We start from the raw sequence: 12,737 nt of genomic DNA on the forward strand, positions 1-12,737 counted from the left end.
TTATTACAATATGTCTTACAACTTGGTTAATTTTCTTCTATTAAAAAAAGTCAGCTTGTCGGTTGGTATTACTAGAAATAAACTTGTTTTCTTACCCTAAGAGTTTCTTGAATACTCATGATTTTTTTTGTATTAACTTTAAGAGAACGACAGCAGTGTTTTAATTTTATTATCATCAAAAAGTACTGTTCATTAATTTAGGATTATGTATATGAAGACTAAATGCAAAATAACTAACAACCTAATTGTAAAGGAATTAATATCATAATTTGTAGCCTCAAAGGTAAATTATATAATTTTTAGGAAATTTAAATGTTTTGGGATTGTATTTTTTAAAGTGCTGTGACCTATACTAGTGTGGGTTTTTTTTTTTGTGAATAGAATAATTTTGTTTTTAAAATTACATTTGAGATGGATAAATTAGACACATGTGCAACACTTGGGTATCTTTATTGAGGAAACGTTTCGCCACACAGTGACTTCATCAGTCCATACAAAGGAGAATGGTGAAAAACAGGAATTTGAGGTAATCAGTTCCTCAGCCTTGAGGCGATGTAATGGACTGATTACATAGACTCAAGGTTAAGGGATTGATTATCTCAAATTCCTCCTGTTCTTCACCATTCTTCTTTGTATGGACTGATGAAGCCGCTGTGTGGCGAAACGTTTCCTCAATAAAGATACCCAAGTGTTACACATGTGTCTAATTTATCAATTTGTCGGTTCTCTGAACCGAATGATTATACGAAAATATATATATATATATATATATATATATATATATATATATATATATATATATATATATATATATATATATATATATTATTTGACTTATTTGTTTGTAACAGCATTGTTCATAATTAAATACAGTGTATACTATTACTCACTTTTCAATCTCACACAGAGATCAGAGAGACACTTGAAAATAGTCCTCAGTTAATAAAAGCATTTGTGGGCAGATGTTTTTACTTCGTGGCCACTGACTCTGACCCCCAAGAAATGTGTAATTTTGACCAGAGCTGTGGCTTACTAAGGAAATCTTAGTGTTATAGGATAGGTTAGGTAAGGTTTGTCAGGAAACAGGACTAGTGTTTCCTGACGCGGGTCTTAGTTATATGGTGACCTGCAGCTGGAGCTGTTGGTCATCTGACTGAGGCGCTATGCTGGCTTACCGGTCTACCCTTTAAAATATTCTGGTTATGATTATAACTATTTATTCTCCTGCACGGCTTGCTCAATACGCTTTCGTGATTAACAAGCAGAGTTGGGAGTGGTAAGGGAAGAATTTCTATTCTGGGAGTGAATGAGAAATTAAAAAATTGGATGAAAGGGAGGAGTACAACACGGAGTCTCTAGAAAAGAAAGTTCATTACTCTGGAGACCGTGTTTTCCCTGGTAAGTTTATGACCCAACTCTTTAGGAAAGTCAAGTTCACACTCCCCCATGATCCTAGGGTCACCGATCATGAAAGAAAGAAGCTATAGATATTTTTAAGGCTTGTAGGTTTCCCCGAAAATGGATGCACCCCCCTTTCCCCCCCAGTCAGTTTGAGCGTATCAGATGTTAGTGTCGGCCACTGTAGACGCAAATATGTAGTCCCATGTTATCTGCTATCTGATACTGAGTACTTCTGGCTGTCAACACCTGAGCCTATTCGCGCACTCCAGGGGTGCATGCATTACAGTTTAAGAAACAATGCTTGTGGGTCAGTAACCGAGTTAAGGTGTGGCTTTCACAGCTGAACGTAACCGTAGGCTGGGTGGTGTTATGTGCGTGGAGCAGCAAGAGAGGAGTGTCAGCATTTGCGTCTGCACAGCGCGACTCTGGAACAAAAGGCTGGGAAGCTTCAGGGGATTCCCATAGGCTATTTTATGCTTTGTCAGAGAATAAACATTGTCGCGGCCCAGACCCAGAGAGGCAGACCAGGGAAGATAGAGGGAAGGGAGGGAGGCAGCTGATGACACTGACTCTGTGGTTGGTAATGTGGGAAGGTTGGTGGTACGGGGAAGTTAAGTGGCTGGAAAGGAGTGAAGGGGTATTGAATAATGGTGTTAGTAGTCGTAATAATGGAGACTATTAGGGAGTGGTAGAAGTTCTTGTAATTTGCGGCTGGAGACTATAAGAAATTGTGATTGGTATTTTTGTATTAACACCACGTTATGAGATTATAAGGTGGTGGTGGTTTAACCTTCCTGGAATATATACATGAAAACACTGGTGACAGCTGGTGGAGGTACTGAAGGTGATACTGGTAGCATTATGCATTGTAGGTGGTAGTATCATTAGGTATTGGTGGTATTAGGTGCTGTAGATGGTGTTAGCATTAGATAATATGGTGGTGGTTGTATTAGGCACTGTAGGTGGTGATGGTAGTATTAACTAGGTGACACAGAGGAGGACTTTTCAGTAGTTGCCAGATTTTTTTCTTTACTCCAACTTTTCTTTTTTTTTCACAATATGAGAAGACTTGATCAGATAGGCTTCAAGTTTTCAACTGTGGTGTAGGGTAACTAGGCCAAGAATCTAGGAGCAAGTAGCATGTTCAGGCGCCCTATGACTATAGTTGTAGGACCCATTCCCAACATCCTGGAATGGCTCCGATGATTTCCGAAACCCTCAATGGCGTAGCTTCAAACCTTCAACGAAGGTGTCTCATCATTTAGCGACAGCGGAAAGTGAAATGCAAATGTGTAGGTTCACTCTGCCAATTTTAAGTGTAAATAGTACCTCTTTTGATCGGCTTCAATACTTAATATCTGATGCATCTTACGGCCAGGATAATACATGTAAACCTCACTTTGTTTCCACACAAATTTGTCAGCGCTGTTTTATTTTTTTTTTTTTTTTTTTTGTTTTTTTTTTTTTTTTTTTTTTTTTTTTTTTTTTTTTTTTTTTTTACATATAAAAGTTGGAATCTTTGTAAAATAATACGATAACTGAAGAATGCGTCTTCTGATCAGCTTCAAAATTTTTATCCCTGGTGTGTTCTCCAGAGTGACGGGTTCCATAAGCTCCAGTTTAACAATTTAAGTTGTAATACTGACTTCAATTCACTAAAGAATACCTAGTCTTATCAGCTTCAGAATATTAGCGCTCATCATACTAGCACTCATCAGAATATTAGCGCTCATCATACTAGCACTCATCAGAATATTAGCGCTCATCATACTAGTGCTCATCAGAATATTAGCGCTCATCATACTAGTGCTCATCAGAATATTAGCGCTCATCATACTAGCACTCATCAGAATATTAGCGCTCATCATACTAGTGCTCATCAGAATCATCAGAATATTAGCGCTCATCATACTAGAATATTAGCGCTCATCTCATCATCAGAATATTAGCGCTCATCATACTAGTGCTCATCAGAATATTAGCTCATCAGAATATTAGCGCTCATCATATTAGCGCTCATCATACTAGTGCTCATCAGAATATTAGCGCTCATCATACTAGTGCTCATCAGAATATTAGCGCTCATCATACTAGCACTCATCAGAATATTAGCGCTCATCATACTAGCACTCATCAGAATATTAGCGCTCATCATACTAGCACTCATCAGAATATTAGCGCTCATCATACTAGTCCTCATCAGAATATTAGCGCTCATCATACTAGCACTCATCAGAATATTAGCGCTCATCATACTAGCACTCATCAGAATATTAGCGCTCATCATACTAGCACTCATCAGAATATTAGCGCTCATCATACTAGTGCTCATCAGAATATTAGCGCTCATCATACTAGTGCTCATCAGAATATTAGCGCTCATCATACTAGTGCTCATCAGAATATTAGCGCTCATCATACTAGTGCTCATCAGAATATTAGCGCTCATCATACTAGTGCTCATCAGAATATTAGCGCTCATCATACTAGTCCTCATCAGAATATTAGCGCTCATCATATTAGCGCTCATCATACTAGTGCTCATCAGAATATTAGCGCTCATCATACTAGTGCTCATCAGAATATTAGCGCTCATCATATCAGAATAGCGCTCATCATACTAGCACTCACCAGAATATTAGCTCATCAGAATATTAGCGCTCATCATACTAGTGCTCATCAGAATATTAGCGCTCATCATACTAGTGCTCATCAGAATATTAGCGCTCATCATACTAGTGCTCATCAGAATATTAGCGCTCATCATACTAGTGCTCATCAGAATATTAGCGCTCATCATACTAGCACTCATCAGAATATTAGCGCTCATCATACTAGTGCTCATCAGAATATTAGCGCTCATCATACTAGTGCTCATCAGAATATTAGCGCTCATCATACTAGCACTCACCAGAATATTAGCGCTCATCAGTGCTCATCAGAATATTAGCGCTCATCATACTAGCACTCATCAGAATATTAGCGCTCATCATACTAGTGCTCATCAGAATATTAGCGCTCATCATACTAGTGCTCATCAGAATATTAGCGCTCATCATACTAGTGCTCATCAGAATATTAGCGCTCATCATACTAGCACTCACCAGAATATTAGCGCTCATACTAGTGCTCATCAGAATATTAGCGCTCATCATACTAGTGCTCATCAGAATATTAGCGCTCATCATACTAGTGCTCATCAGAATATTAGCGCTCATCATACTAGTGCTCATCAGAATATTAGCGCTCATCATACTAGTGCTCATCAGAATATTAGCGCTCATCATACTAGTGCTCATCATACTAGTGCTCATCAGAATATTAGCGCTCATCATACTAGTGCTCATCATACTAGTGCTCATCAGAATATTAGCGCTCATCATACTAGCACTCACCAGAATATTAGCGCTCATACTAGTGCTCATCAGAATATTAGCGCTCATACTAGTGCTCATCAGAATATTAGCGCTCATCATACTAGTGCTCATCAGAATATTAGCGCTCATCATACTAGTGCTCATCATACTAGTGCTCATCAGAATATTAGCGCTCATACTAGTGCTCATCAGAATATTAGCGCTCATCATACTAGCACTCACCAGAATATTAGCGCTCATACTAGTGCTCATCAGAATATTAGCGCTCATACTAGTGCTCATCAGAATATTAGCGCTCATCATACTAGCACTCATCAGAATATTAGCGCTCATCATACTAGTGCTCATCAGAATATTAGCGCTCATCATACTAGCACTCATCAGAATATTAGCGCTCATCATACTAGTGCTCATCAGAATATTAGCGCTCATCATACTAGTGCTCATCAGAATATTAGCGCTCATACTAGTGCTCATCAGAATATTAGCGCTCATCATACTAGCGCTCATCAGAATACTAGCGCTCATCATACTAGCACTCATCAGAATATTAGCGCTCATCATACTAGTGCTCATCAGAATATTAGCGCTCATCATACTAGTGCTCATCAGAATACTAGCACTCATCATACTAGCGCTCATCATACTAGCGCTCATAAGTATGACACACTATCAGTGTAGACTAAAATTTTAACTAAAAATTTGAAATTTTAATGAAATTTAAAAAAAAAAAAGTTAAGAGTTGTATTCAGATGAATTACTGTGGAATGCTTTTTCTGATATACTTCAAACTTTGTGTTGAGCTTTGTTAAAAAAAAAAAGCTTTTAAGCTTTTAGTGCTGATGTATTTTCCTCAAAGGAAGCTTTGCCAGTTAGCTGTACATAATGTACTTCAGTGTACATATATCTGTGTACCCTCAAGACTATCGTAAAATATATGTTTTATGTCCTTAAAGCTTAAATATAAGATATTTATATACACACTTTAATCTTAACTGCCAGTCAGTCTTGCTTAGAGAAAAGTTTAGATTGATTTTAGCCTTTATTGCTCTCAATTTGCCTTTTTTCTATGGAAGAAACCAGCAAAATTGGAATACTGATATCCATGTGATTCTAAGTGATGCATCTGATTGGCTTCAACACTAATAATATAACACATAGTCTGAGCGACATCAAAGTGAATGTGCTGGTGTACTTTAGGATATTAAGTTTTTACTGATATAACAAGGAAAAGCCTCTTTAGCTGGTCTTCAAAGCAGGTGTTTCTTAGTCGATGGTTTGAATTAATCTTGTCCTGTTTTGCCATTTTTACTGAAATGGGATGTTATTAGTGTTCATGTGATAACTTGTACACCTTATTCGTTCATATCTTGAATGCTAAAATTTAATTGCACTAGAAACTTCAGTCACATTCTGCACTGTTCGTTTCATGTGCACTGACGTACAGGAGGTTGGGGTTATGCAATACTGGGATATCTTTATAGGATCGCGCATCGACTGAAGTAACTAGTTACAGTAGCTGTCAGTCTGATGAATTTAGAAATACGATGCTTCTGTATGTATAGGTACTAGAGCAACATATCTAAACCCTGATGTAGAGTGTCTAAATCTGTTGTTCTTAACATTTATGTTATAATAATGCATGTGTTACAACGTAAACTATTAAAGCTTCTACAATAATGCGAAGGTTCGAATTGCTCGCAATTATGGATCAGCGTCAGGCGTCCTAGAATTAAGTGTTGTCATCTAGGCTCGGGCAAGGTGTCAGTCAGCTGATGGTGATGAAGACAAATCACTGTTTATGGTGGAAATTGTGGGTGTTAAGAGTATTGGTAGTGGTGACTCGGCGTGGGGACGCTGGTGTCTGTATTGGTGATTGCTAGTGTGATTAACTTTTTTTAAGTTGCTGTTGAATATGTTACACATGTACCTCAGCTTATAAGTATTTTTTCTCTTAAATTTTATAATTTGTTATAGCTGCATCAGGGTGATATTTAGCGCTCTTCGTGCTGCTTGTCTCTTTCGTAAAATTGCTGAGACATTTACCTTCTGAGGCGACGCTAGCAGAATTAGTGTAAAGAGTTGGAGGTGGGCCGCTATGGCTGGACTGACCAGACAAATGTTGTTTTATGGTAATAGTGTCTGCTTTAGTCCCTGAGGAGACGAATGACCCCTACGAGGAGTAATCGTCGACTCTACGAGAACAAGTGAGCAACGACTCTGTGAAGAGGCAAGCGACGACCCCTAGGAGACAGTGATCAATGATCCCCTTCAGGGACCAATCTACGACCCTAGTAGAACAAATGAGCAACGACTCTTGGAATTCAGTGAGTTATGTTGATAAAATAAACAGTTTGATTGCTTCACTGAGTACAACTTATAATTTCTGTGGTATTCCTTTAATTGGAAGTGCATAGCGAATTACTGACGATGACAAGTGCAGCTATATTTTTAATGCTTGTCACAACACGTGACATTTTTTCTTACAAATCTGCGGCTCCATCAGTGCAGATACTAGAAAATAAAACCAGGTTTGTCATGTTTCTTCGTTAATTGGCCATATGGAATATTTCTTCATGCGTAGCTTTGGCATGGAGAGACTTGCAGTTAGGCATATCTTCTACACTAGAAGATTTATATATATATATATATATATATATATATATATATATATATATATATATATATATATATATATATATATATATATCTACACTAGAAGATTTATATGTATATCTCGCATAAACACACTTAACGCTGCTAAACCTGTGACCTCGTTGGATTCATCCACTTGCAGCTAGAAAACTTCTGGAGTCGGTTTTGTAATGTTGGTAGAATTACCGGCAGTATGTTAGGTAGAGGGACACAATTGCAACTAATGCAACATTTTATTGTGACAACGTTTCGCTCCTGGAGAGTGAAACGTTGCCACAGTAAAATGTCGCATTAGTTGCACTTGTGTCCTACCTAACATGGAGTCACTTTTGCTCGTCTTATTAGTCCTGCTTTTTCAGGATAAAAAAAGGTATGTCAGTTATACATTCTACCAGATCTTTACCCACGATTTTCTCACACTTTCTACGATAGTATGAGCTTCACTTGCTGTTGCTGGGCTATAGCTCAGGTTAGGTAAGATTTGTCAGGAGCAATTTTTTCCGTTACATACAAACGTTTCAAGACTAAGCATCCTTTAAGTTCTGGAGGAACCCGAGTTAAACAGAACACAGTTTGTAAACACACTGTTCTATACCAGTAGAGGTATCAACTTAACTGTTGGAGGTATATGTACCACTGGAGGTGTCACTTGTATCACTGGAGGTGTCACTTGTACCACTGGAAGTGTCACTTCTACCACTGCAGGTATCAGTTGTACCACTGGAGGTATCAGTTGTACCACTGGAGGTATTACAAGCGCGGAAGGAGAACAGAAATCTACTGCTTCTCATTAATTAAGAAGAATGAGCTGTAATAGCTGCAGGAATCATAGGTGATAAGTGACAGCACCTGGGGGTGGTAAGTGTTATCACCTAGGGTGAGCTGAAATGTGATATCAGCACCTAAGAATGGGTGTGTACATCAGCGTTTAAGGGTGGGCAGGTGCAGTGTCAGCACCTGAGAGCGGGCAGGTGCAGTGTCAGCACCTGAGAGTGGGCAGGTGCAGTGTCAGCACCTGAGAGTGGGCAGGTGCAGTGTCAGCACCTGAGAGTGGGCAGGTGCAGTGTCAGCACCTGAGAGTGTGCAGGTGTAATGTCAACACATATTGTAGCTTCTCTCATGATGTTACTGACCAGTGGTGTGAAGTTCACCTTATTTAGTCTCTCTTCCCTAACCTTTACCGCTGAAACCAGTACGATGGCAAATTTCTGATTTTTGTGTTCTAGTATTTGACTATGTTCGGGCTCTAATGTAGGCTATGTACACTATGCGCTGCATTGTCCACTAAAGGAATATGGGGATCCAGCATAATAGACTGTGACATGTCGCGGTATCTTATTGATAAAAATATTCCATATTATGCAAATATCCTATAATTACTTGCAGCAGATTAGACAACAGTTGTCCTATTTGTTGCAAAGTAAATATGGATTTATATCTGCAATTACGGCAAATATTAATCCATACGTACTTCTGTGGCTACATTGTGTGTATCCACATATTCTTGCGCTACCGTCCATAGGATGGTTATGGGGTGCACACTAAACTAGCCGCTTCGGCATCAATATCGGGGAGTGGACTGACATAGTGGTGTACAGCGTGTCCAGTTGTATCCTGTTTTGGTTGATGGTATAAAATAAGTTTTAACATTTTTACTGTTATGTTGTTTACTTCTCCGTAATTCTGTTTTAGAGGTGAAGTGTGATATCCAGCTCCTAGAATGAGCGCGATGGATGAGTGTGGTGGATGAACGTGGTGGATGACTGCCAGGATAAGCATAATGGTATGTATAGATGGAAAAGCATGGCGGGAGGAGCGGGTCAGAATGTTCGGAGAGAACAACATGGAGAGATGGGCATCAGGAAGAGCGGTGGGTAGCACGGATAAATTGGTAGACGAAGAGGGGTGAGGGAGGAGAGGTGTGAGTGTGGGAAGAGAGAGAGAGAGAGAGAGGGGTGAGGATGTGGGGGATAATGGCTTCGCTAATGGCCCTGATGGTGATGAATTTGATGACAATTGTCTTGATGCTTCTCTTTGTGTGATGGTGATGACCCAGCACACTCTGGAATGACCCAGCACACTCCGGGAAGAAACAACACACTCTGGGATGACACAACACACTCAGGGATGACACAACACACTCAGGGATGATACAACACACTCATGCATGACCCAGCACACCCCTGGAAGACACAACACACTGTGGGATGACACAACACTCTCAGGGATGACAGAACACACACTGACATGACCCAGCACACTCCTGGAAGACACAACATATTCTGGGATGACACAACACACTCAGGAATGACATAACACACTCTTGCAAGACCCAGCACACCCCTGGAAGACACAACACACTCTGGCATGACCCAGCACACTCCTGAAAGACACAACATACTCTGGGATGATACACTCAGGGATGACACAATACAGTCAGAGATGATAGAACACACCCCTGGATGACATAACACACATTCTGGGATGACGTAACACTCCAGAAACACACTATACCCCGAGATGACACAACACATCCCAGGATATCTTAGTACAGAAGTCATCTGGGTATGACCTACTTCCACCGCTGACACCTTCAGTACAACACACCTTTTATTATGGACACTTTGCAAAGGCCTGTTGTACGTGGCTATACAAGATACCAACATAGGCGCAGTCAGTAGAGTAGTAAAGAGAATGAGGAATAAAGTATACACTAGATATTAGCTTTTGATTTACCATATATTCCCATCATAAAACTTAATTACAATTATTTCCACTACCATAATATGAGTAGATTTGACAAGCGAATGCAAATATGAGACCTCTAGTTGCAGCTTAATTAAGATACCCATACAGTGAACAGACTAGTATAATATTAACCATCGCGAGGCTTGTGAGGATCTGAACGTCTAAGGCTGTCCCTACATGAAAGGGACTTACCCTCCTCACCCTGACTGGCAGATCTCCATCACAAACTAGCAGTTACTCCATATCTGAATGGCACACCTATTCAAACATTCGATAAACTACTATGCATGATTGTGGTTTAGTGTGAAACATGATCAGTTTATGTCACCCCCAACCCCCAGAGCACTGTTACAGCTGGGTCCATAAGCATCCGTTACGTGGGTTGTGTGCTTCCATGGCACCCTATCCAAGCATGCCATGGCACACCTTTCCTCTCTACCATCCTACCCAACTAGCAGTGCTCAACAAAAATATATAATAAAAGTTTAAAGTACTTTAGGGGACAAACCATTTTCACAAGGGGAGACAGCAGATAGTAGGCCTAGGATAGTTCCAAGATATTTGCAGATGGTAGTAATGTGTCCCCCCCCCATAAAAGGTTAATTGGAGTAAGAGAACAGAGTTTAAGGCTTCATCACCCTAATCCTTAAATATATATGCATACATATGTACAATATAAATGAATACATCCTAGGTAGCTTAAAAGCTCTGGAAAGTGAGCCCACCTTAGTATTGACATCCCTGCTATATGTTGTAAGAAATATTGCAAGTTTGGTGTCTTAGAGCCCAGAATGTTTTCTTTCTGTATGGTCAGCAGAGCCATATATAGCGAGGAGCCAGGGCGTCCATATTTATTTGTACAATAAGCCCGTTGGTGTAATAGTAGGCAGCAGGATGGAGGACTCCCTCAGCAGATGTTGGAAGAGCTGTATTAACTCCCATGGTTGTGAATAATCTGGTCACATTAGTATGGGAGCTGCACACAGCAGCCTTTTTAATTAGTCAGAGGCATCCTGACAACTATCTGGCCACACAAGCTTAGATTTTTCTATTGGTAAAGGAGGTTAAAGGTGCAACAATATCTAAAAAGTTTCTACAAAATTTTCTAAATTATCCTACCATGCCCAAGAATCGTTGGAATGACTTCCTTTAATGAGGAATTTGGTAATTATGCATGACGAGAATATTGTCATTTTTAAGTGCTATTTTCGCTAGTCCTATTACATAACCCCAAAAAACGTTGACAGAGGACCTACCGGAAGTTAATTTACTCATGTACAGTTAAATTATATTTTCTAAACCTCCCCTTACTCGATGGACATGTTGGTTCCAGGTGCTAGAAAAGATGAGTTGTCTAAATATGCCTGCATTCCTTCTGACCCCTTGTTAAATGGACGAGTTTTTGAAGTGTGACAGGCATTCTACACATCCCAAAAGGTATATGTTACAGTATCGTGTGTGTGTGTGTGTGTGTGTGTGTGTGTGTGTGTGTGTGTGTGTGTGCGTGTGTTGTGTGTGTGTGTGTGTGTGTGTGTGTGTGTGTGTGTGTGTGTGTGTGTGTGTGTGTGTGTGTACTCACCTAGTTGAGGTTGCGGGGGTCGAGTCCGAGCTCCTGGCCCCGCCTCTTCACTGGTCGCTACTAGGTCACTCTCCCTGAACCGTGAGCTTTATCATACCTCTGCTTAAAGCTATGTATGGATCCTGCCTCCACTACATCGCTTCCCAAACTATTCCACTTACTGACTACTCTGTGGCTGAAGAAATATTTCCTAACATCCCTGTGATTCATCTGTGTCTTCAACTTCCAACTGTCTCCCCTTGTTACTGTGTCCAATCTCTGGAACATCCTGTCTTTGTCCACCTTGTTAATTCCTCTCAGTATTTTGTATGTCGTTATCATGTCCCCCCTATCTCTCCTGTCCTCCAGTGTCTTTCAGGTTGATTTCCCTTAACCTCTCCTCGTAGGACATACCTCTTAACTCTGGGACTAGTCTTGTTGCAAACCGTTGCACTTTCTCTAGTTTCTTTACGTGCTTGGCTAGGTGTGGGTTCCAAACTGGTGCTGCATACTCCAATATGGGCCTAACGTACACGGTGTACAGGGTACTGAACGATTCCTAATTAAGATTAAGATGTGTGTGTGTGTGTGTGTGTGTGTGTACTCACCTAATTGTGGCTGCAGGGGTCAAGACTCAGCTCCTGGCCCCGCCTCTTCACTGACCGCTACTGGATCCTCCCTCTCCCTGTGCCATGAGCTTTATCATACCTCATCTTAAAACTATGTATGGTTCCTGCCTCCACTACATCACTTGCCAGACTATTCCACTTCCTACCAACTCTGTGGCTGAAGAAATACTTCCTAACATCCCTTTGACTCTTCTGAGTCTTCAGCTTCCAATTGTGACCCCTTGTTTTTGTCTCTCATCTCTGGAACATCCTGTCTCTGTCCACCTCTATTCCATGCAGTATATTGTATGTCATTATCATGTCTTCCCTGACCCTCCTGTCCTCCAGTGTCGTCAGGCCGATTTCCCTTAGCCTCTCTTCGTAGGACAT

The sequence above is a fragment of the Cherax quadricarinatus genome, chromosome 5 (genome assembly GCF_038502225.1).
Source record: "Cherax quadricarinatus isolate ZL_2023a chromosome 5, ASM3850222v1, whole genome shotgun sequence".
In the NCBI taxonomy this organism is placed as follows: domain Eukaryota; kingdom Metazoa; phylum Arthropoda; class Malacostraca; order Decapoda; family Parastacidae; genus Cherax; species Cherax quadricarinatus.